The sequence below is a fragment of the Carya illinoinensis genome, chromosome 10 (genome assembly GCF_018687715.1).
Source record: "Carya illinoinensis cultivar Pawnee chromosome 10, C.illinoinensisPawnee_v1, whole genome shotgun sequence".
In the NCBI taxonomy this organism is placed as follows: domain Eukaryota; kingdom Viridiplantae; phylum Streptophyta; class Magnoliopsida; order Fagales; family Juglandaceae; genus Carya; species Carya illinoinensis.
The window spans coordinates 12,151,925-12,178,308 of NC_056761.1; positions in this window are offsets into that span (position 1 = coordinate 12,151,925).

Consider the following 26,384-nt stretch of genomic DNA (forward strand, 5'->3'; position numbering starts at 1 on the left):
ATGCCTTCTTAATACTTATTCTTCTATAAGTGCACGGCTACGACATCATGACGAGCCTATCTCAAATTAATAATGCATGCCTGCGTGCCTGCAGCCTGCAGGCAGGCTGCAACAAAGGTCGTACTTGTCCCTCTTTCCTGGTGGGAACCCTCAAAGTCCCACTTTCGTTACAAGGTACGCACACGTGCTACAATTTCATGCCCTATTCCCCGGCTCCATCTATTGCGGAAGTTATGACACGTGCACAGACAGGGTGTGTCATGATCATAAAGTTTTTGATGGTGTCATGGCTATCCTTCATTGGTTGCTTTCCTTGTCGGTCTAATAATTGTTCCTTCTTTCTTCTTTCTTGAGAACAATTTTCTGGCAGTGTTAGGTTGGGTACAATACTATTGGCCAGTTCATGGATGGTTTCCAGGTTGGCTGAGAACTGAGAAGGGTCTCCATTCTCAAAGCCCCTTCAAATCTCTGAAATATCTATTATGAGGCCTTTCGTTGATAATGAACGTCGACGATAAAGCTGCATATGGTCCTGCTTGTGTTCACGTACGTAGCTATTGTATGATTTTTAATTGTATTTTTTTAAATCTAATTTATTTTAATAATTATTTTTATCTTATTTTATTATTATATAAATTTTCTTATAAAATAAAATAAAAAATTCAAAATTTTCAAATTTCAAAATATAAAAAATATTAAAAAAATAAATTATAACAAAATAATTTTATTCAATTTTTAAATTTTACCTTAACTTATTTCATCACATCTTATGCAAAAACAAACCAAGCCTTAATTTTGTTTTTTGTCTTTTATTTTCCCGACAATGAAGTACTATCCCATTCTTACTTACGTTCATAAACATTTATTTGGTGCAAGCTACTTACTCATCATATTTAGCTTTGAAACTTGTTCACTACAAAGAAAATTGAACATTTATAAATAGTTATTTACAACTAAAATAATTATTTATAATGAGAATAGACTTAATTTTGATAAAAAATAGTCATTTTCATAAGAAACAACCAGCAATAAGTAAGAAGTTTTCTTATTGTGGTTCCATTAAGCTATAATTGAATCATACATGATGTATGAAATTGTTTAATGAAAGAACTAAATGATCAGTTACAATAAGATGAAAAACAAAATAATTTAAAATTTTAATGGAAAGTACATAATTTCTAAGAAATTAGTGGGGTATTATAAAATGACAACAATTTTGTCAAAAATTCTATTTTTCATTGTGGGTAAAGAAAACATTGATACAAGAAGAAACATCGATCTTTATTTTTGTTTATCCAGTCAACATAGGGAATGTTATTTACAAAATGTACGTAAGGTTAGGATTGAAAAATGATCAGCGTAGATGTATAAAATAGGTAATTATATATATATATACATACATCTGTAATGTTTACCTAGTATATTTATCTCTCGATTAAAGGATAGTTTAGATAATACTGACGTAAGACCGGCCATGACTTAGAAGAATCACGTGCATGGAGACATTATTGAGCTAGCAAAGACTAACAGCAAATGGTCTATTCTTTGTTTCATTGTTATATATATACAGTAGTCGGTCGGGAGGTGACGCCGGCAAAACGTGACGGAAGTGGGTCATCGTTATATATATATACAGTAGTCGGTCGGGAGGTGACGCCGGCAAAACGTGACGGAAGTGGGACATATTAATGCTAAACTGAAGTTATTTATAGGAGGAACTTAATAAAGGGCACCACGAGATGCAGATGAAGACGATGTAATAAGTACGTAGATGACACGAGAGAGGATAAGATATCGATCGAAATAAATAACCCCATCCAGCAAGTGAGGTCTCGTCAATTTGACAACAAAAACAATAATTAAAAGAAAAAATAAAAAAGGAACAAAAATATATCTGATGCCATGCTATCGTTGTCGGACACCGCTGCTAGACCAAATTTTATGGTCTATTCTGGGGAGAAACCAATATCTCAGTTCATGAACACGTACACTTAAAAAGCTGTGGCTTCACCGAGTTCCGTACGTGTCAGTCTGGTCTATGGATGAGGTAGCTAGCTAACTAGGCATGGAATTGCGTTTACTACTCTGCCTACAATTTTTTATTTTTATATTTTAAGATGTTGTTATGTAGAAAAATTATTGTTGTTATTATTTTAAAAAAAATCTATTTATCATTATTTTTTATAATTATCTTATTATTTTATAATATAATATTAGATATAATAAATTCACATGTAAGTGAAATATAATAATTAATTTTTAATAATTTAATACCACATCATAATATGATTAGAGTTTAGATGATAAATGATATTATTATATTTTAAAACTTGTTTCAAAGAAATATCTTCATATATATTAAAGTTTGTATACGGTCGTGTGATCAATGTTACTATTTTTTCATTTTTAACCTAGATCTCTAAGTAGGTATGAGTGGGCAGCGGGGCCTTACCCCACCCCCATGTGGATGTGGTGGGGCTGATTATCCTGTCCGCATGGTGGGGGGCCACCCAAATTTGTCATCTACGGTGGAGGCGGAGGCAGGATGAGGTGATCCCTTGCCCTGCCCCCTTATTTATAATATAATAATATAATTATATATAATATATATTTTAAAAAAAAGCCCCTCAGGTGAACCTCCCTCGATGTGAAGTCTTCCAAAGCCTTCAGTGCTTGAGCCCTAGCCCTCGATTCCTCGTGAGTTTGTGACCTCGTGTCAAAGCCCGCTGTCGCTGCAGCTGACCTCTTTGCCGTCTGTGCTCAACGTCGTCGCCGAAGGTAAGTTCGAGACTCTAAAATCTAAATATCTCATCTTTTTTTTTCATTTTTTAATTTTATATTTTTATGAAATTAAATAAAGGATGAGATTACTGGAGATGGAGGATGGAATTGTGAATTGTGTGCTGTGGAAGATTGATTATGTATGTATGTGATGGATCCGATTGTGATGGAATGTTTGGATTGTGATTGTGATTTATTCAGATTTCGGATTTACTAGTTTGATGAAGAGAATAATTACTTATAGTTGTAAATGTATAAAACTTGTATAAAACCTATTTTGAAACCTATTTTGGAATGCTTTGCACTTGGTTAATGTTAATACTTGTCATATTTGCTATAATTTCATAGTTGTTGTTTGCTTGAGTTAATGAAAATTTTGATAGATTCTAGTGCGAGCTCCCCTACTTAGGGTAACCCTTGCCCCTAACCCTAACCCTACCCCTACCCCTACTGAAATTTACCCTGCCTTTAAGCCCAACAAGAAACCTGCTTCCATAGTTTGGTCTCATTTTACCAAACTAGAGGGTGGTGACCCCAATAACCCAGAAGCCAAGTGTAACTATTATGGTAAAATTTATGGATGCCACTATAAGAAATATGACACCTCACAATTAAAGGTGCACTTAGAAAAGCAATATAGAAAGAGTAAAATTCTAAGATCTTTGCAAGAGAATAGCCAATCTAGGCTAAAAATTAGACTTTAAAAAATTGGCGGGTGAGATTAGTGGGGGTGCAATGTTAAAGGAGTACACGAAATATAATCTTGAGGAGTGTAGGATACACCTAACTCGTATGGTCATCATGGATGAGTTACCTTTTCAAATTGTGGATAAGAAAGGATTCTAAGCATATTCTCACTACTTGGAACCTAGGTTTAAGCTTCTTTCTCACCACAGGGGGCAAAGCATTTTAAAAAAATTACCAATCTGAAAAAGAGAAGTTGAAGGGTTTTTTGGCGGATCAGTTTGTTTGCCTCACCACTGATAGTTGGACATTGGTCCAAAATTTTAATTATATGTCTTTGACTTGTCATTTTTTTTATTGCGATTGGACATTGCATAAGAAAATCCTCAAATTTTGTCAAATTACCGATTACAAAGGTGAGACAATTGGAAGGGCCTTAAAGGCTACTATAATGGAGTGGGGGTTGACACGCGTTGTGACATGCACAATTGATAATGCCTCATCTAACGATGTCGTATTGGGATATCTTAAGTTCTTTCTTAGAGAGGCAAATAAGACAATCTTGGATACTGATTATTTGCATATGAATTGTGTGGTACATATTCTTAATCTTATTGTCAATGATGGTTTGAAAAATCTTCATGACACGATTGCTCGGGTCAAGACTGTTGTGAGATGGGTGAGATCTTGTCCTGCAAGATTGGAGAAATTTAAGGTTGCTATAAGGTTTGCAGGCCTAGCATCAAAGAATGGGCTTTGTATTGATTTGACTATACGATGAAACTCAACATTTTTTATGTCAGAAGTAGCCCAAGAGTATAAGTTGGCATTTGTATTATTGGATGATGAAGACATTCAATATGTAAAATATTTTGATGATCACGAGGGATTGAGGAAGCCAATGACTGAGGACTGGGATGTTGTATCTACTTTATTTGGTTTTTTATATCATACATCCCTTCGTTTTTGTCAACAAATATGTAAGGTAAAAAAAGAATTAGATGAGATTGTCGCGAGCGGTAGGCTACAGGAGATGGCATTGTTGATGAGAGAGAAGTACAACAAATATTGGGGAGAGATTTCAATAGAGCTAATATGTTGTTATATGTAACCATTGTCCTTGGCTCCCAGTTTAAGGTGGATGGCATGGTATATGGATTGGGTATTGCCTACGGCCAAGTATAGGCGAAGTATATTATATCGAGGGTTATGGAAACCCCTGATAGATTATTTAATGAGTTTACATTTTGTGGAGTGGTAATGTTGTGGTACCTACACCTATTCCCCCACTAGTTTCAGATGTTAAGGCTGTGAAAAAACGTAGATTAGACTAGGGTGACAGAATGGAGCAGAACCCCTTCACAAGGAGTGCTACAAAGGCTAAGTCAGAGATAAACAGATACTTCATAGTGAATCTTCAATCATATGGACGAGACTTTGATATCTTAGCTTAGTGGAAGATAAATGCCCCTAAGTATCCCATCCTTGCACAAATAACCAGCAGTATTTTGGCCATCCCTATTAGTACCATAGCCTCAGAGTCGACCTTTAGCACTGGAGGGCGCGTATTGGATCAATTCGAGAGCTCATTAGATCTTACCACTGTAGAGGCTTTGATTTACACCTCAAATTGGATCATAAGGAATCCAATTCATGTTTCAGATATTTTGATTATTATCAGGTCGACATCGAGGAGGAGGGTGCTGATAAACCTGGATTAGGTAATTTGTCACTTGAATTCAATTTTCTTATTTTTATTTATTTATTTTCATTTAATTGATATTGATTTCAAATTTAATAGTTGTAGTGATACCTGGGACGACGTCTATGGCTACCTCTGCTGTAGTATGACTTTGTGTATATTAGTCCCACCATTACCATGGTTTGCACAATCTGTCCCTTAATTTTTTTTTTTCACGTTTATAAGTTATAATTTTATATTTATAATTCTAATTCATTTTGTTTTTAAATTACTATTATAGTAGGTTTTATGATATTGAATTTGATTCTCATAGCACTCAACACAACTCAATGAACTCAACGCCATCCAAAATTGATTAGACTTCCCAATGTTATGATTTTGATAATTTACAATTAGTTGTAATGTTAATAGTACAATTTGTAGTATTTATTATTTTTATATATGTTTGTGATTTTGTAATAATTTATTAGCTGTCTTAATTTATATCATTGTAAATTTGTAATAGCCTAGTGCTTTAGTGATGGTTATTACTTAGTACTTAATAGACTAATAGTATTAGTTGGAACTTGAAACTTAGTAATTAGTATATAGTTAATAGGTTCTATTCATAATATTTTTTCCCAGCTTTTTAAATATATAAATATAGTGGTAGTTAAATTTTAGACCAAAAAAAAAGTTTGAATGTGTTTCTGGGCCATTTTGAGTTCAGATAATCGAAATGGGCCAAAAGCCCAAATGTAGCTAGGCGGGGGGTAGATAGTTGGATGTCCACACCCCCGTCACTGAACGGGGTACCCCGCCCCCACATTGACGGGGGTAGAGCACATGAACGAAACCCCCTCCCCCCTCCCCCCCCCCCCCCCCCCAATGCGGGGGCGGGATGGCCCCTCCCCTCGAAAAGGGGGTAGCATCTCTATAAGTAGGCTCATAATTATGTAGTTTTTCTTTAATTCTTTTTAATGTGATTAATAGTCAAATTAGTAATTAAATTTTCACACTTTTACAATTAGAAACTACAATTTTTACATTTGCAAAATTAATATAAGAACTTGAAAAGATTTACATATGGATACATTTATCAATCTTCTATTAGAAATTAACACATGGGATCACATGTGTTGGTCTTTGATTGGTTGACATGTGACAATAACAAATAGCAATTTTGTCCCAATATTTTTTTAACGAAAAAAATTGTCCCAAAACCTCTGTCCCAAAACGTGTTTTTTGGATGAAAATTTGAATTTTGTACCAAAATGTATAATTTTTGTCCTATCTCTATCCCAAAATGTTTTTTTGGTTGAAAATTTGAATTTCATAAATTTAGTGTTCGATCATACAACTTTGTTCGAACGCATTGCGTTGAATGGTTGATTGAATTCTATTATGTTCAGACGTATTTTTAGGGAAAAACATTTAAATGTTCAACAGTCTTTGAACGTTGATGTAATGTTTGATGTCATAAGAAATCATTCAAACGCTTATTATGTTTGAATGCAAAGTTCATGTTAGAACACCAATTACATATTACATTTGAATGTTCATTGCACCCATTCATATAGTTAAATTGACTATATGTTCAAATAGTTTTTGGATGTTAGAACTGTAGGGATTTTTTTAATCTAATAAGGAAAATCCCCAAATATACATACATAATATTTTAAAAATTATATTAGAACTTGTTCAAAAAACATAAAAGGTAATCTCATAAGTGCAAACTTAAAAAAATAAAATGTTCATCATACACAAACAGTAGTAAAATTATTAAATCAATTGCTAGGAGGTATGAATTGTTGCATAATCATTTGCACTTGGAGTTACATTTTTCTCTCATAAACTCCTCTTGTTGCTGTTTTTAGTGTTTCAATCACATCTTCATGTTTGCTTGTTGTGTCAGTTGAGCTTTTGACTCATGCTGAATTTGTCCTTATTTCTTCGATCTCAAACCTTGCTTCCTCTAATGCTTCTGAAGTGTTGGAGGCATTATTGGATAATAAGGATGAGCTAGAAGGTCTAACGCAATGACCCAAACCCCTCAAATATTTTGAACGTGGGCCCAAAACTTTTGTAAAATTATCAACATTATGTGTTGAGGAATTTTGGTCAATTTCAATTTTAATAGACAACAGATGCAAATTTCAGTTTCTTACACATAAGAGAAAGAATTAATATTGCCACAAGTATGCAAATATCTTTATTTAAAATAGATAATAATGCTTATATAATTTTTATGTGCAACGAGATGAGTCCACTCTCCATTACTATCAGTATATAATATAGTGTATAATTTTTTCAGTTCAAAATTGGTATCTGACTCTTACTACAAGACACATATTATATAGATACAAACTCATTAGAATAAGACAAACAACAAACTTGAGCAACCCGTTAAATTCAATAGAATTATTAGTTTCTTAAATAGACAATGGAAAGAACTTAAGCCTGTCTGATGATGAATCTTCAAGTTTGATCTATTTACTTTGTTTACAGAACTTGGATTCTGCTTATCATTAATAAATATTAGCAAGATAAAATTATAAAATATGACAAGTAAAATAAGTCATTTACCTTATATGCCGAATTGTTAAAAATTTCAAAAAGTTTTTACCTATCGCAAGGTCGAACATTCTGAAAAGGATGTTGGTTCGCCTTGTTTTTGTTCTCAAACTTATTTTAATGCTTATAACAAGGATGTTGGTTCGCCTTTTTTTTGTTCTCAAACTTATTTTAATGCTTATAACATCTCGTCTTATATGTATGGAATGAATTATATATAAACTCATCAAAAATGTTAACCTTAGTCTTACCTGTGACGCCCCCAAATCCTCATGCACGAACACTGGAAAATCGAGACGTCCGGATGATGACATCACGGATCATCACCCTATCGACGTGTGCCAAGTGTGTGTATAAGCGACGAATGTGCACGAGAAAAATGCAGCGAAAAGCAAGTCAATAACTAAGTACCAGAATTTTTCTTGTTTAATACAAAACTGTTCAAAACATACATAAATAAATATTACAAGACACAAATATTGTTTTAAACCAAATATAAAACATAACATCAGCATCCCGGCGAAGCCGCATCATCGGGCTCAGCCTTCTCCTCCCTATCCTCGATCTCTGTACCAAAATCTGCGGCACTAGTTTCACTCTGGGTAAAACCACATGTCCCGTAGGTACTACCAGAATGTTTTTAAGGTTATGTTGTAAAAAAAAAAATTATGTTAAGTAAAGTTGCTATTTGATTTGTTTTATTTGTTTGAGCTTGTTTGCTTGTTTTTATTTATTTAGTTATGTTTTTACAAGCTGGTTTCTTTTGTTTCTTGTTATGTGGTGTTGGTCTTTGATTTTTGTTTTTGTTTGTTGTTGGTTTTATGTGTTTTTGTTTTTTTAAAGGGGGTCAAAGGTTGTGGTGGCAGAAAAAAAATGGTGAGACCAAGGAAATCTACTCAGGAGTCACGGGACAATGCATCAAGAGATGAATCCATAACCCAAGCAATACAGTAGATGACAGAGTTTATGCAGCAGAATTTTAGGCCACAGCAGACAGGGCCTTGGCCACAACAAGGGGTCCCTGGCCGCCACAAGGAGGGCCTTGTCCGCAACAAGGAGGGCTTTGGCCACAACCAGGAGGTCCTTGGCCACATCAGGGAGGGCCTTGGCTATACCCGAGAGGATCTAGTAGCATGGTGCAAGCCGGATGCACCTATGATAGCTTTCTGGCGCATAGGACTCCACACTTCACTGGAGAAGAGGATCCACTTCAAGCTGGAAAGTGGATCAAGGACTTGGAAAGAACTTTTGAGGTGTGTGGTTGCACCGAGGCGCAACAAGTACTCTACGCCAGCTATCTATTGCAAGGCACCGATTCTGATTGATGGGATACCAAGAGTGTGATGCTGGAAACAGAATTGGGATCTTTCGCCGCTGTTACCTGGCAGCGCTTCAAGAAAGAATTTAACGACCGCTTCTTTCCCACTTCTGTAAGGAAGCAAAAGGCAAGAGAGTTCTCGAATTTGGTCCAAGGGGGCACGACAGTGGAATAGTACGCCCGAAAATTTATAGAACTTGGGCGGTTTGCTCCCCACCTCATCGCCACAGAGGAGATGCGAGCTGAGCGTTTTTAGGAGGGACTACGCCCTGATATACGCCGTATGGTGGTCAGTCACCAGATATCCACTTTCCAGGACTTAGTGGATGTGGCCACCCTTGTGGAGCGAGAGAATAATCTGAGTATGGGCTCCCCTCCAGGGCATAAGAGGCGGAGTTTTTCTGGTGAAGGAAGCAGCTCGGGTTCATCTCAGAAATTTGTTCAGTGGACCGGAAGTCGACCGCAAGCATCCTCAGGTGTTCGCATGGGAGGACGTGTACCTGTTTGCGGAGTTTGTAATAAAGCACATGTGGGTGAGTACCCTTCTGGTGGGGCTCGATATTATAATTGTGGCCAGCAGGGTCACTTTGCCCGAGAGTGTCCAAGACCAGTTCAAGGAAGCCGTGCAGGTAGACGCGGTGGAAGAACAAATCCAAGGCAAGCAGTGCAAGCCTGGGTTTATGCTGTCACACCCGGAGATGTGGATGATGAGGTACCAGCGACCCATGATGCTGGAGTAATTACAGGTATGGATTAATTTAATTTAAATTTTATGTTGGATTTAATTTTTGGTGTATTTGGTTTCTCCTTTGTTTTTTGGATTTCATGGGTTAATGTGTTTGGTTCAGGGAGAGTCCGTTTGTATGAGTTTTATGCTTGCACTTTGTTTGATTCGGGTGCTTCACAGTCATTTGTATCTTCCACGTTTGCGCGGATGTGTAATTTGGTCACAGAACCTTTGCCAAAGTAATTGGTAGTGGCTTTACCCAATGGTGAAATGGTGTGGTGCTCCAAGGTTGCGTTGGGATGCCCGTTAAATTTTGATAGAAGGTTCTTGGATGCTGATTTGGTGGTGTTTAAGCTGTTGGGTTTTGATATCATTCTCGGGATGGATTGGCTATATCGATATTCTGCGAGTATTAATTGCAGAAGTCGGATAATTACCTTTCAGCTTCCAGATGGTGATTGTCTGGAATTTGCGGGGAGTAAGTTAAAAGAAAAGCCGGTAATTATATCGGCAATTCAAGCAAGAAGAGAGATTGCATGGGGAGCGAATGCATTCTTAGTTCAGATGGTGTCTGCGCCGTCTGAGAAGAAGTCTTTGGTAGACATTCCAGTTGTGGAAGAATTCTCCGATGTGTTTGTGGATGACTTGCCTGGACTACTCCCTGTTCGAGAAATGGAGTTTGTTATAGACTTGGAACCTGGAGCTGCTCTTGTACATAAAGCTTCTTATTGCATGACACCGGCTAAATTAAAAGAGTTGAAGACTCAGTTGCAAGAGCTGGTAGATAAGGGATTTATTCAACCTAGTACTTCGCCGTGGGGTGCGCCAGTGCTGTTTGTTAAAAAGAAAGATGAAACCCTCCGTATGTGCATAGATTATTGGGAATTAAATAAGGTGACCATCAAAAATAAATATCCTCTCCCACGGATCGACGATTTATTTGATCAGTTTCAAGGAGCAGCCGTGTTCTCGAAGATTGATTTGAGGTCGGGATACTACCAGCTGAGGATCAGAGACAAGGATGTGCCCAAAACTGCTTTCAGGTCAAGATATGGACATTATGAATTTAAGGTGATGCCGTTTAGGTTAGCTAATGCCCCTGTTGCTTTTATGGATTTAATGAATCGAGTATTTCGACCTTATCTGGATTCCTTTGTGGTAGTATTCATTGATGATATTCTGATTTATTCCCGAGATGTTGAAGAGCATGTGTATCATCTTCGTCTGGTACTTGGGAAATTGAGAGAACACCAGTTGTACGCCAAGCTCAGCAAGTGTGAGTTCTGGTTGGAGGAAGTCAGATTTCTTGGGCATGTTTTTTTCCGAGACGGAGTAGCTGTTGATCCTAGTAAGGTGGAAGCCATCTTGTCATGGCAGCGTCCGACTACAGTGCGCGAGATCCGGAGTTTCTTGGAACTTGTCGGATACTACCGAAGATTTGTGGAGGGATTTGCTCGCCTATCCGGACCTCTCACAGCTTTGACTCGGAAGAATGCAGAATTTGTTTGGTCAGATAAGTGTGAGAGAAGCTTCCAAGAATTGAAGAACAGGTTGACGACGGCACCAGTGTTAGCGCTTCCAGAACCGCATAAGCCATTCGTAGTCTTCAACGATGCGTCTAAATTTGTTGTTGCCTATGCATCTCGTTAGCTAAAGGACCATGAGAAGAATTATCCGACACACGATTTGGAATTGGCTGCGATTGTTTTTGCTCTCAAGATCTGGCGGCACTTTTTGTACGGGGAAGCTTGTGAAGTATACACCGATCACAAGAGCCTGAAGCACTTGTTTTTCCAGAAAAATTTGAACATGAGGTAGAGGCGATGGCTAGAGTTAATCAGTGACTACTAGTGTGAGATCAAGTATCATCCAGGGAAGGCAAATATAGTTGCTGATGCTTTGAGCCAAAAATCGCACTTAGAAGATGAAGCCGAGCCGTCAGAATTGAATTCTTTGCTTTGTGGGATGAGAAGGCTCCTTATTGAAAGTTCACAGCAAGAAGAGATTCTATCTTCAGTTCTTGACATTCGGGTAACTAATTTTGAAGAATTGAAAAATCTTCAAAGGAAGGATCCGAAGCTGCTGAATATCAGAAAAAGAGTCAGGAAATCTCGAGGGCCGTTGTACTATAGTATGGATAAAGATGGAATACTTCGGTTCCGAGATCGCAGAGTGGTCCCCAAAGATTCAGAATTCAAGGAGCGGATCATGGCAGAATCTCATGCGGCCCCTTATTCAGTTCATCCCGGCAGTACAAAGATGTACCAGGACTTGAAGAAAAATTATTGGTAGGATGGAATGAAGAGGGATGTTGCCTTGTATGTTGAGAAATGCCACACATGCCGTCAAGTCAAAGCAGAGCATCAAAGACCCGCTGGTATGCTCCAACCCCTCCCTATTCCTGAGTGGAAATGGGATGACATCATGATGGATTTTGTAGTGGGTTTGCCGAGAACGCCTAGTGGGAAAAATTCTATTTGGGTGATTGTTTACCGGTTAACGAAGAGTGCTCATTTCTTGCCTGTTAATAACACCGATTCCTTGGGTAAGTTGACACGCTTGTATGTGAAAGAAATAGTGCGGCTGCATGGCATACCAAAGAGTATATTGTCGGATCGAGACCCAAGGTTCACGTCCCAGTTATGGAAGAGTTTGCAGGCAGGTTTGGGTACTAAGTTGAAGTTCAGTACTGCATATCACCCATAGACAGACGGCCAATCAGAGCGCACCATTCAGACCCTTGAAGACATGTTGCGAGCATGTGTCATGGAATTTCAAGGGAGTTGGGAAAACCATTTGCTGCTCATAGAGTTTGCATATAATAATAGCTTCCATGTGACCATTCAGATGGCTCCTTATGAAGCTCTTTACGGGAGGAAGTGCAGATCGCCTTTATGTTGGGATGAAGTCGGGGAGAGTAGGATAATTGGACCCGAAATAATTCAAGAGATGCAAAGCTAAGTTCGGATCATCAGGGATAAAATGGCGGCAGCTCAGAGTCCCCAGAAAAGCTACACTGATACCAGGAGGAGAGAGTTATCTTTTGAAGAAGGTGATTGGGTTTATCTCAAAGTCTCTCCCATGAGAACTGGATCCGAGGTATGTCGGCCATTTTCAGATTCTGGAGAAGGTAAGGTCCGTCGCCTATAGAGTTGCTTTGCCAGAGGATTTTGGGGATGTTCATGATGTCTTCCACGTATTGTCCTTGAAGAAGAGCTTTGGACAACAAGAGCCACGCTTTGTCGATCCAGAGAGTATTCAGTTCCAACCGGATCTCACTTATGAGATTCTTCCATCGCAGATCATGGATTGGAAGGAGCAACAGTTGAGGTCCAAGACGATACCTTTGGTTAAGGTGGCATGGGGAGATCCGTTAGCTCAAGACTTCTCTTAGGAGCGAGTAGTGAATATGAGGGAACAATACCCATACTTGTTTGAGTAAAGACGGTACGTTTCTTAATCTTGGTCACAGATGGTTTATGTGATTTTATGTGGCTTGTTTTAAGTTGGTGGTTGATCTTGCAAATTTCGAGGACGAAATTTGTTTTAAGAGGAGAAGATGTGATGACCTGCTTTTACGTGTAGTTTCACTGAAGTGTTGTTTTTAATTTAATTAATATATTGGTTTATTTATTTTAAATTATTGCATTTTAAATTGGTTTTCATTTATTTGATGCGGTGTGTAATTTAATTAGTCATTTTATAGTTTTTAATGTCGTTTTCGACGGATCTGCTTTGGTTTCCGAAGTGAGGACTGGACCTCATTTCTTCCCTCCATCTTTTCTTTTCCCTTTTTCCTTTTTCTCTTTTTCTCTTTTCTTTCTTTTTTCTTTTTTCTTTTTCTTTTTTTCTTCTTCCTTTTCCCTCCCCTCCCGTACGATACCCCCCCATCCGTCTCTCTCTCTCTCTCTCTCTCTCTCTCTCTCTCTCTCTCTCTCTCTCTCTCTCTCTCTCTCTCTCTCTCTCCTCTCCCTCACGCCGGAAGCTTCAACCTCCCAGAACCACCGCCGCCGGCCACCGTGCGGCACACCACCCCCACCAAAATCTTCCCCTCCCTCTGGTGAACCACCCCACAAAATTCCACCACCAACGGAGCCGCTGTTTAGCCGGAAAAAACCCATCAAGCTACATGATTTTTGCTCCGATCTGCCGCCGTCGCTCCATCTCTGGCCACCACCTCTTCACCACTTCATCGCCAATTCATTGACGTCCTAACCCACCCATTTCCGGCCTCTAACAGTCATCGGAACAGCTCCCACGAGCTAGTTTCCGTTTTGGGCATTTCGGCCCTTCCTCTGCCGTTTCCGCTGCCACCCACGGCCAAACTCCACTTCCACTAGCTTCATAAACATCCTTAGACCCTTCCTTATCAATCCCGAGCTTTGGTTTGTCCCTGTTCAAAAGTGGATATTTTACAACCCACGACCACAGTGAAATTTCACTGTTACGTTGCTTTCCTTCCACCATTTGCAACACTGCGAGCTTTCTAAAAATACCATATAGCGCTGTAAGTATTTTCCAAACCCTACTTTTAGATTTAAATATATTTTACTCATTCAATAAATTAATTATTGTTGGTTAGCTGATTCCGGACTGAGTCCGAGGAGTTCGGGGGTCAGATGGATTGAGGGCGGAGTGTTTGGTTGTGATTGTTTGTGATTGCTTGATTATTTGAGCCATGAGGCGTGAGTTGCATATTGTTTTAATCGAAAAAATCCCGTTTTATTGGCGTAAATGGTTTTTGGATGCGTGTGTCTCACGAGCCCAAGCCGGGATGGGTTATTATCTCGGTGGAGCTCCTCTGGTCACTCGGGAGTGGATAAAACTGAGTGACATCCCCTGGGTTGTCACAGGGTGATGACCGGATCGCATGATACGGTAACGCTGTCATGACGACTCTGTGGTCCCTAGAGTGGTGGGGACTAGAGGATGGCCTGGCCAGGTACGCGCGGGGCGCGAGTTTGGGCATCGCTCGTTTAGGTGTCACATGCGTAGTTGTTACCTGCGGTGTGGCACAGAGCCAGGGTGTGCGGATGATCCCAATGGGAGATCATGGTGCATGCATAACCGGATTGTTTTTATGGTTTTCGGATGTGGGCCATTTTTTGGGAAAATGGCGAGGTTTGGTTTTTTGAGGCTTCTGATCCATTTTCTGAGAAAATGGTGGTTTGGGCCATTATTTGGGATAATGGCAAGGCTTGGTTTTAAGGATATGTTTTCGTGGGCCAAATGGGTCTTTGGCGTGCGTGGGAAAATTATGGTTTTATGGCGCATGTGCATTGGTTTTTCTTTCATGCATATAGTTTGAGTTTTATATGTTTTTATCTAGTAGTGTTTGGAGTTTACTTACCTGCGGCACCATTTTTGGTACCGTAGATTTTGGTGCAGAGATCGAGGATGAGGAGGAGGAGGCTGAACCCGAGGATGCGGCTCCGCCGGGATGCTGATGTTATGTTTTGTATTTGGTTTAAAACAATATTTGTGTCTTGTAATATTTATTTATGTATGTTTTGAGCAGCTTTGTATTAAACAAGGAAAATTCTGGTACTTAGTTATTGACTTGCTTTTCGCTGCATTTTTCTCGTGCACATTCGTCGCTTATACACATACTTGGCACACGTCGATAGGGTGATGACCCGTGATGTCATCATCCGGACGTCTCGATTTCCCCGTATTCGTGCGTGGGGATTTGGGGGCGTCACATTACCCCTAATTGATATTTTCCCAAAGTGATGTATCTAGTAGTGTCTCGACCTTGATGAAATTGTATAGTTAGCTCTAAAGAGAATCATATTTATGGTAGAAACGAAGGAAATGATAGATTAAAAAGTATTTAATATGTATGATTTACCTTAATTGAGACAAGCTTTTTATTAATATTTTACCTCATTTTAGAGAGTTAATCCCTATCGGTGAGTCAATTAAAAGAACAAGAAATGAGTGGAGATGTGATGTGAACTTCCTTTCTCTTGGGTGGTATGATTTAAAGCACTAAGACATACATCACATAAACATTTTGTCATAAAGTTTCTTGTGAACACAAAATCCATCACTTATCAGTATCAGTTTTAGTTGACCATTCGCCCTCCCCATCTGTAAATAATTTATGTGATTTTTCTTCTACTGTTAAATCAATAATTTCACCCTCAATATCATCCATAGGTAAAGGAATCATGTCATACTAGCTCAAATCTATAAGTAAGTTAAAGACAGGTTGACTCTCTTGGTATGCTTGTGCAGAAGGACTCTTTTCTTGATCTTCTTCTTCTCTCTTTGTCTTGGGGATACAATCGTGTATAAATATATATATATATATATATATATATATATATTTTAGAATATCTTTGTATCAACCTCCACTGATTTCCTAAATCAGAATCATATAAATAGAAAACTTGAGATAAATGAGAAATAAAAACAAAAGCTCTCCCAAGCTCTCCCAAATATTCAATGATTGCTTAAATCCCATCAATCGCACTTAAATATGTATACTACAAACTCTCCCAAATATTTCAAGCCAATTCTATCGACAATAATCCCATAGAAATCAATGTTTTCTCCCTCATGACTTCCTTCGACTAGGATACCAATTTTTTGTGTTTTCAATGAAGTTCTCGATATATTGACTGAGATATACTTTTCCTAAAAATACATGCAAAATATTGAGCTGCACATCTCAATGGGCCATGCACCAATGCATATAGTTATTTAGAGATATCATTCGGATTACTCGCATGCATTTGTACACCCTATATTGTGAATATAGCATAGACATACAATATGTAAACAATCATAACTGGAAGGTTATAATTCAAAATGGCATATGTAATGTCATTAGTCATTGTTTGAACCATTTCGAGAACTTTTTTTTCAAGTTTTTGGTTTATATAAATTACTCCTTGCATCTTTGAGCACATTGATATGATCACTGAAAATGAAAATACTAAATGATTTATAATTTTATAATTTTTTAAGGAGATTATATTATTGATTAACAAATAATGACACTTTTAAATGACTTTCTATCTCAAGGCAATTGTTTGGCAGATACCATTGAAATTTTTCAAACCCAAACTTTCTTTCACATAAATCATAATCATTGTGATGACCCGCTTTTAAGTGTATTTTCGCTGAAATAATTGTTTTTATTTTAATTAATATATCAGTTATTTTATTTTAATTTATTTGCGTTTTAAAATTGATTTTTGATTTAATTTAATTTATTTGAGGTTGTGTTTTATTTCTTTTAGTTGTTTTGTGGTTTTAATCTTTTGGCGGTTTGTTTCGTTTTCCCGGAGTGAGGACTGGACCTCATCTCTTTTCACATCTTTTTCCTTTTTCTCTTTTTCTTTTTCTTTTTCCCTTCTTTTCTTTTCCCTTTCTTTTTCTTTTTTCTTCTTTTTCTTTTTTTCTTTCTTTTCTTCTCTTGCTCGACCGAACCCCCCCCCGTGCTCTCTCTCTCTCCTCCCTCTCCCTCACGCCGGCGTCCTCTTCTCTCTACCCTACCGCCGCCGTCCGGCCACCGTTCGGCCTCCCACCGGTCCCATTCTCTTCCTCTCCCTCCGGTGCACCACCCCTCCAAAACCCACCCCCAACCGGCCGGCCGTTTGGCCGGAAAAGCTCCAAGAAGGGCGCACGGATTTTGCTCCGATTCGCCGCCGTCGCTCCACCTCCGGCCACCATTTCTTCACCACTTCATCACCGACTCCTTGCCGTCCTAACCCACCCATTTCCGGCCTCCAACGACCACCGGAACAGCTCCTACGAGCTTAGTTTCCGTTTTGGGTAATCCGGCCATTCCGCCGCCACCCACGGCCGTTCGTCACTTCCAATAGCTTCACAACCATCCCTAGACCATTCCCTATCAATCTCGTGTCCTAGTTTGTCCCTGTTCAAAAGTGGGTTTTTCAAACCCACGGCCACAGTGAATTTTCACTGTGACGTTGCTGTTTTTCCGCCGTTTGCAACGCCGCTTGTTTTCTAAAATTGCCATATAGCGCTGTAAGTATTTTACAAACCATATTTTCAGATTTTAATATATATTGCTCATTCAATTATTTACTGTTGTTGGTTGTTGATTCCGGACTGAGTCCGAGGAGTTTCGGGGGTCGGATGGATGGAGGACGGAGTTGTCTGTTTAATTGATTTATGTTGGTTGGTTATTTTATTATGCATTGTTATGGCATTACATGGTGCATGCACGTGTGTTTGTGGAATTGTTTGAAAAGCCTGTGTATTGGCGTGAGTGGTTTTACGGGTGCGTGTGTATCACGAGCCCAAGCCGGGATGGGTTATTATCTCGGTGGAGCTCCTCTGGTCACTCGGGAGCGGAATAAACTGAGTGATGTCCCCTGAGTTGTCGAGAGAGATGACGGGAGCGGGGCTAGGGGATGCTTGGCTACGAACGCGCTGGGCGCGGAACCGGGCATCGCCCTACTCACTGACTCCGTGGCCCTTCGCTGGCGAGGGCTAGAGAATGCTTGGCTACGCACGCGCGGGGCGCGGAACTGGGCATCGCTCGTTAGGTGTCACATGCGTGGTGGTACTCTACGGTGTGACACTGGAGCCAGGGTGTGCGGATGACCCCTAGGGGAGGTCATGGTGCATACGGTTAAAATTGGATAATGGTTTATGAGGCCAAATGGGACTTTTGGCGTGGGCCAGATGGACTTCTGGCGTGATATTGGGCCGGATGGACTTCTGGCGAGATATTGGGCCAAATGGACATTTGGCGGCCAAATGTGACTTTTGGCGTGTTTTTGGAAAGGATGTGTTTTTGGGCCAAAAGGGTTTTTGGCGTGTGTGGAAAACTGGTGTTTTTGGGTTTTGTGCATTGGGCATAGTTCATGCATCTTGTTTGAGTTTTATGTGTTTTTATCTGGTAGTGTTTGGGTTTTACTTACTTGCAGTACCATTCGTGGTTCCGTAGCTTTTGGTGCAGAGTTAGAGGACGAAGAGGAGGAGGCTGAGCCCGAGGATGCGGCTCCGCCGGGTTGCTGATGCTATCTTTTTATTTGTTAAAACTGTATTTGTGTTTTGTAATATTTTATCTATGTACGTTTTAAACAGCTTGTATTACGTTAAGAAAAATTCTGGTACTTAGTTATGACTTTCGTTATCCGCTGCGTGTTTCTCTGTACACATCTGTTGCCTTGCACACACTCGGCACCCGTCGATGGGATGGTGACCCGGGTTGTCACCATCCGGACGTCTCAATTTCCCCGTGTTCGGGCGTGGGGATTTTGGGGGCGTCACAATCATGCTTTACACTAAGTGGACATACATGTTGGAAAAATATAGAAAATCTATTTGTTTTTCTAGCTTGATCAACATCAATGTTTTTTCTGGCCGATCAAACCTCATGTCAAATCTACGAAAGTACTTGGAATAGAATGTATGTCACTTATTACCCATTATGCTTTTCAGCTTTCTAAAGAATTTTTTAATGGGATACATTTATCTATACTAGATCAATCCTGCAGGTTGAGCTTCATGTAGAAAATGAATGACTAAGTGGACCATTACGTCGACGAATGACTCTAGGTAAATATTTTACAGCTTATACAATATTATGACAATTTTTCATTCCATTTGTTCCAAAGTTCATACATTCAATATTCTAGCACATAGATTTTTGAAAAATACATCTAACTCAGCCAAAGCCATGCACACATTCCTCATTAATTAACTGCGGATACCAATTGGTAAGATACGTTATAAAAATATATGACAATCATGAATTTTTAATCATGTGATCTTCCAATAATGTGTACACACACATTTTGTTATATTCGAGGCATACCCATATAATAATTTAATATTCATGAGCTACTCGCAAAATCTAACCATTTCATTCTTTAATATTATATAACAAGCAATTATCATATAGACATACAACCACTTTATTGTAAGTGCATTTCAGATGTTATTTCCAAATGTTTTAAATCCTTAGATGAGTTTATCGTATCTTTTGTTTTGCCTTCAACTGACATTAACGTGCCAAACAATAAATTACATATATTTTTCTCAATATGCATAATACCAAGACTATGCTGCAATTTCAACATTGACCTGTATGACAGTTTAAAAAATATGCTATTCTTTTTCAAATTCAATTCATTTCTAATTTACTTTCGTGAGTTTTTATCATTTCTTTTAAGACATTATTAGAAATATCCACCAATTGTGCAAGTACATCTTGCCCAGGCAAATATAGTGGCGAGTGCCTTATTTAATAGTGTCATCAAACATTCTAGTATTTTTGAACCATCTATAGTCAATAGGTAAATATCAACGATGAATCATGAAAGATAGTTTTCTCACATCCGTAAGCCACCTAGATTGGATCTGTTTATTACAAGTTTGATATGTCATTTTTCCCTTAGTACTACAACCTGATACCTGTTAAGTTCCCATATGCAATAAAATCATTTATTGTCCATAACACTGAAGTATGCATATTGAACGATTCACATGTTGATGCATCAAATGCCTAAATGCCATTTTCCTATAATTCTGTTAACTTAGCAATCAACAATTGTAAATATACATCTATCATATTTTCCAGTGATGTCGGACCAGGAATGAGTAATAAGGATCCTTCATGCACTTCCATGATGGTAAATTATATGGCATAAGTACTACCAGCCAAGTACTCTGACTAGTACTTATGTTTCTGAACGGATTAAACTCATCAATTGACAACCCAACTCGCACATTCCATAGTTCTTCATCAAACCATGGGTGCTCTAAATCAAACTCCTTCCAAACTTGATAATTAGCAAGATGTAACAATACATTTTCATTTTAACTTTGGCTGATGGATGCCATGCCATATCTACAATCATTGCACATGATATAAATAACCGTTGTTTAATGTAAAGTGAGATACTACCTTTCGGGACACATTATGCTTGTCGGATCTCTATCTTGACTAATGACACACTTAACACTCGCTCATATGCTCATTCTATCGCCAAAATAGGATACGATCATTCTTGCATATATGGATTATATTGTAGTCAAATCCGAGTCATTGCTTCAATTACTTAGCTTTATAGAAGTTGTGAAGCAAAACATTATTTGATGGAAGTGCCTCTTTAATTAATTCAAGTAACATATTGATAGTTTTAATAGATATGCATCATATGGATTTGTATGAAGCAATCTGATTGTAAATGAAAATTTACCATTCCTTTTGCATCCTGGATATATTCATGCTATGAATCCTCCCACAAGTGTGCAAAAGTATTATGATTCGCATCATTTGCAGTTAATGTGTCCGTAGCGCCTTCATCCATAACCATTCTTGCACCAATGTCACTTTACATTTTCTCCATATTTTCGTCGTAGTCATCACCACTAACCTATGTTTGTGCATCTTCATCGATGTTAATTCCTATGCTAAGGCTTCAATGTTGGATATGGTTCACTATGTAAAATCCAATCTGTGTAACCATAGTTAATACTATTGACGAAAAGATGCTCTCCCACCAAGTCTTTCTTATGAGAACGCAAATTCTTGCATTTTTTACATGGGTATATGATTTGCCTATGACTATTAATTGTACAGTATGCAAACTCTAAAAATTTCTTAACACATTTTGCATATACATTGTAATTCATACCCAAACGATCTCTAATTCGCATCCAATTCTCATCCATGTCTAAAATATTATTACAAAAGTCGCATGCGCATCAACAAGCAAGCATGTAGTTATTCGTTGTGTAATCTCTACATTTGACCAAGTAGTTGGTCATATTCCATTTGGGATTGTAAGATCACAGTCGCTAACCTACCAACTGCTATCTACCACATCCAATGAAATTTTGGCAGAATCTGATCCCCATAGTTCTTTAAATATACTTGTTTAGTGGGATGCATCGTTGAGTAATACATCTACACCAACAACTTAACTACATATTCAGAGAATAACGTTGAATGACTCTACCAAAATCATAATGTCGAACGGGAACAGACAATTGATAAGTTTGCAAAAATGATCGTACAATTCTAAACTATCCACTTTAAACAATTCAAGAGTTATCAACCAACATGGGGTTGAAGACTCCTAAACAAGTTGAAGGTTTTCTTGAATGCAACATACAAGATTTGAAAGGAATACATACAATTAAAGAGGGGTAACAACTAAAGAAATACTATTTCTGTTTTATTTTTTGTCTAGAACTTAATTAGGTGTTATAATTACTTATAAACATCTTTTTTTTCCCTTTTAATATAAATGTATTTTTTGTTTTAAATTATTATTATTTTTCTAATTAATCATGTTTTTAAGTATATTATAATTTTATTTTAAAATCTAATTGCTTGTTACTAAGTTTTTGATTTTTTTTTTCCTCCTTTTTAATATGAATGTATTTTTTTTGTTATAAAGTATTTCTAATTAATTATGTTGTTAATATAAGTATGTTATTTTTTTGTTTTATAACCTAATTGGGTAAACTTGTTTTTTTTTTTTTTATCTTTTAATTTAAATCTAATTATGTTCATATATAAATTTAATTTTGTTATATTTTTGTTTTAAAATCTAATTGAGTGTCATATTCAAGCCAAACTTTGTTTACGTCTTTGTCTATAATGTGGGCTAATGTTCGAACGGAAATATGTTGGGCTTCAATGATCTATCTCAAGTTCAAATGGTTATAGATATTGTTCGAACGATTTACACCCAATTCACAAACTTCGAAATAGATTACCAACATATAATGCATTCACCAATTTAAGCTTTTATCTCCACAATAACCAACTCTTTCATCATGCATAAGGCAGACAAATGTTTTCTATGCATTAAAAAACAAATACTAGAATTAATTTTAAAATTTTCACTATAAGCATACGGCCAATAAACCACAAATTAAGCCAATACATATCACTTATAAATGATGCAATTAATTTCGTATACAACTATAATCCAAAACAACAATTTAGAGAAATATAAATATTTACATTAAATGCAAATCCAAAGCAACCTAGGATACCACAAATCACCTACACCACACTTAGTAAATACCATGAAATTATTAAATTAAAAAGATTAAATTACATGAATAAAGGCATAGAAGCTTGAATTCCAAAACTAAACTCAAGTCATTGCTTATTCTCACTCATGATTTTTCAAGAACCTTACCAAAGAAAGCAAACTGAAATCTCTATGAAATTCTCTCTCACACATCTAAATCTCTCACCCTCTCTCTCTCTACACTCATTATATATGTAAACTCTAAATGGAGAGAGAGAGAGAGAGAGAGAGAGAGAGAGAGAGAGAGAGAGAGAGAGAGAGAGAGAGAGAGAGAGAGAGAGAGAGAGAGAGAGTTACATGTAAGTTTGGGCGTATCTAGGAGGAGGACCAGATTTTATAGTTATTATAGCGAAAATAGTTGATGTAACAATTTCACATGCACAAAACGACATCGTTCAACCTAAAATAAAGTTTATTACGGTAGAAAAACTCGTCACTTGTGCATCTTATTTTTTATTTCTCATTTGAATGGTTTTAAAGTACTTTAGAATGTAAAAATTTTGTATGCATGAAGTTTTCCTACTTTGGAAATTTCTGGGTCGCCACATTCAAATGCCAATAAATAATCATTTGAACAGTTGCACGTTCTTTAAGGGCTTGACAGTAAATAATCTGCTAAAATTTGCAAAGTGCAAGCACCGTTAGTGGTGTTCGAATGGATAATTACTATCTTTATAATGTGTTTGAGCCCTGAAAAAAGTATTCGAATATTATGCATAGGTGTTCAAATGTCTAATTCAAATTAGTTAGTTTAAATACAACATATGTTACATCACGCTAATTTTATGTAATATCACTATATGATAATGCATAATACTATATTACTCAATATTACTATATCATATTGAAGCTGATATAGTATCATATATATATTGATATAGTATAGTCTCATATAGTGATTTAGTAATACTAGTATCATACTAATGATATAGTATTAATACTAGTATATATATGATAATAGATATCACTATATATAGTCATATACATTATATTATATATCATATATACTATATATACTATATATAATATAAACTATATATACTATATCACTATATAGTGATATATATCATATGATATATATACTAATACATACATATATGTACAACATACTTTTATGATATATATCATATGATACTATATATATATATACTTATACATTAATATACTTATATGGTATAGTGATATAGCATATATAGTAATACTAGTATCATATATATATATATATACAAAATATGTACAATATGCATATATATAGTATTAATACTATTATATATTAAATTTAAAAATCTAAATTTATGATATTAAAATTATTATAATGAATATTGTAAGTAAAACCGTTCGAACTATTAGTATTTGTACATAGTGTGTTAGTGTTTGAACGTTAATTGCGAGTTTGAAGAAAATGTTCAACCTGTCTATTTATCATTTGAACACTATGATTAAACCTTCGACTAGAATTCAATCCCTTGGAATTCCGTTTGAACGTAATAATTAAGCATTTGAACGATATTATATATATAACAGCTTATGATCATTGAAGTATTGCACACATCGTTTCAACAGCCCAAAAAACCCTACCTCTATTCTCTTTGCAGTTCAAATGCACCATAGCCCAATGCCATCATTGTCACTACCACCACCAACCTCCACTTTTACTCAGCAGGTATACAAGTTACATGCTTTTAATGGATTGATTTGGACTTGTTTGGGTTAAGTATTTGTACAAGATAAGGATTTTTTTAGATCTATGTTTTCTGCCAATGGGACATCGTAGGTGGCCAGAAAAACAAGGCCAGGATGACTCTATGCTCAATTCGGCCCTGTATGCTTGTAATTTGTGGAAGAACAAAATGAGTCCACAGATTCCTTTCGTTTTAATGGCCACTAAGTTGACTTAGCCATTATTGGGTTTGATCTAATAACCATTCGAATGATTTCATTAAGAATTTGAATGTAAATACTTAGTCCTCGAATGCTTAAGTAACTGTTTGAATAGGTGGTCAAATAATGCATTCAATTGCATCTACGTTACGTTCGAACCTACATTGGAGCACCAATTGACCGTTCGAATAGTAACTTTTATGTTTGAACAATAAGTGAATATTTACATTGTTCGATTGAAAGGATTATGATTCGATCGAATACTATACACAAAAGACAGTTAGTAATTATGCTAAATGCAAAATTCTGTTTGAAATATTGTTTTGTTTCCTATAATTATTTTATTGCATATACTAATAATAATTATTTTATAACCAATGTTGTTTGTATTATTTTTAAAATCTCTAGGTCACCATGGCTTATAAGGGTAGGAAGTGTGATAGGGTAGGTAGGCCCTCCAACGAGGATATCAGAGAGAGAACAATATTACTCAAGTGTTAGGTGAAGATATCGGGCTTTTAGGATCTTTGCTAGGAGGGGTGGTCCCTTGCATCTATCTTTATAGACATTGATTGGCAACCAATCATTAACCAGAAGAACAATGGAACAAATAATATCATCGCCTACATTGATATTGTATCTGAGTTCTATAGATAGTTTGGTTGTGTCAGATAGGATGATTAGGCATACATGATCTCTATTTTGGGTGTATTCATTATATTTTTAGTGGACGCAGTCTCCAAATTCCTTAGTAACTCTTGACTGCCCACTGTATATCCGAACGTGGTGTCCACGAAGTCTACAACTGTGAGTGATAAGGATATGCTGCAAATGAGGGCATTGATGTAGATTGGCTTGATGGTCTCCCTCATCATGAGGTTCTACAGTTAGTTATGAGTTCAGATGTTCCTCCTTATGATGGGATGAAAAGCATTAAACAAGTTGATTTATCTAATTTTTCCAAGATAATGAACTTAATAATCACCAAGAACATTGATCTTTGACAATAGAAGACTAAGGTTGGCATGGATTTGGAATGATTTAAGATACATGTCAATATTGGAGAGCCTATCGAACTACCGAGTTATATCTTTACTAGGATTCAGTTAGGGGCCCACTATATTACGATATATATCTTTCTTTTTGGGGTCATGATCACATGATCTTTGTTAGCCACAGGGTTTAGGCAGATGCTGTTGAGCATGTGCAAGAGCCAATTGGGCCAATCAATCCCTTTACATTGTCACGATACAAGGGACACTCTAAAATGAGGCCTTGTGCTCCCACTGTAGAGACAATCGAGATTTAAGGAGATGCACACCCGTCAAGTAAGGGGTTTTGGATGAGGCCTCTACATAGAGGGCAACATGCACTACTATTCATAAGGAGATTGCATATATGGTGCGTGCAGAGTTCCGTGCATAAATAGTTGAGGTGACGGATGCAGTACGTACAAAGATCCATGCCCTGTCATCTCTAACGTACAAGAGATCCAGAGTGTCATCTTTGACATCGGTAGAGAGATTACTAGTATTGCCATAGAGTTGGGCCGAGATAAGCAAACGACTCAGGTAACGGTCTTGACTTAGCTAACAGAAGTCTAAAATTACCTAGCATCAATCGAGACAGTAGTCCCTGATCTAGGCACATAGTACCTCTTTATATTTGCACTTCCATAGTTTTTTGTATGGACATTTT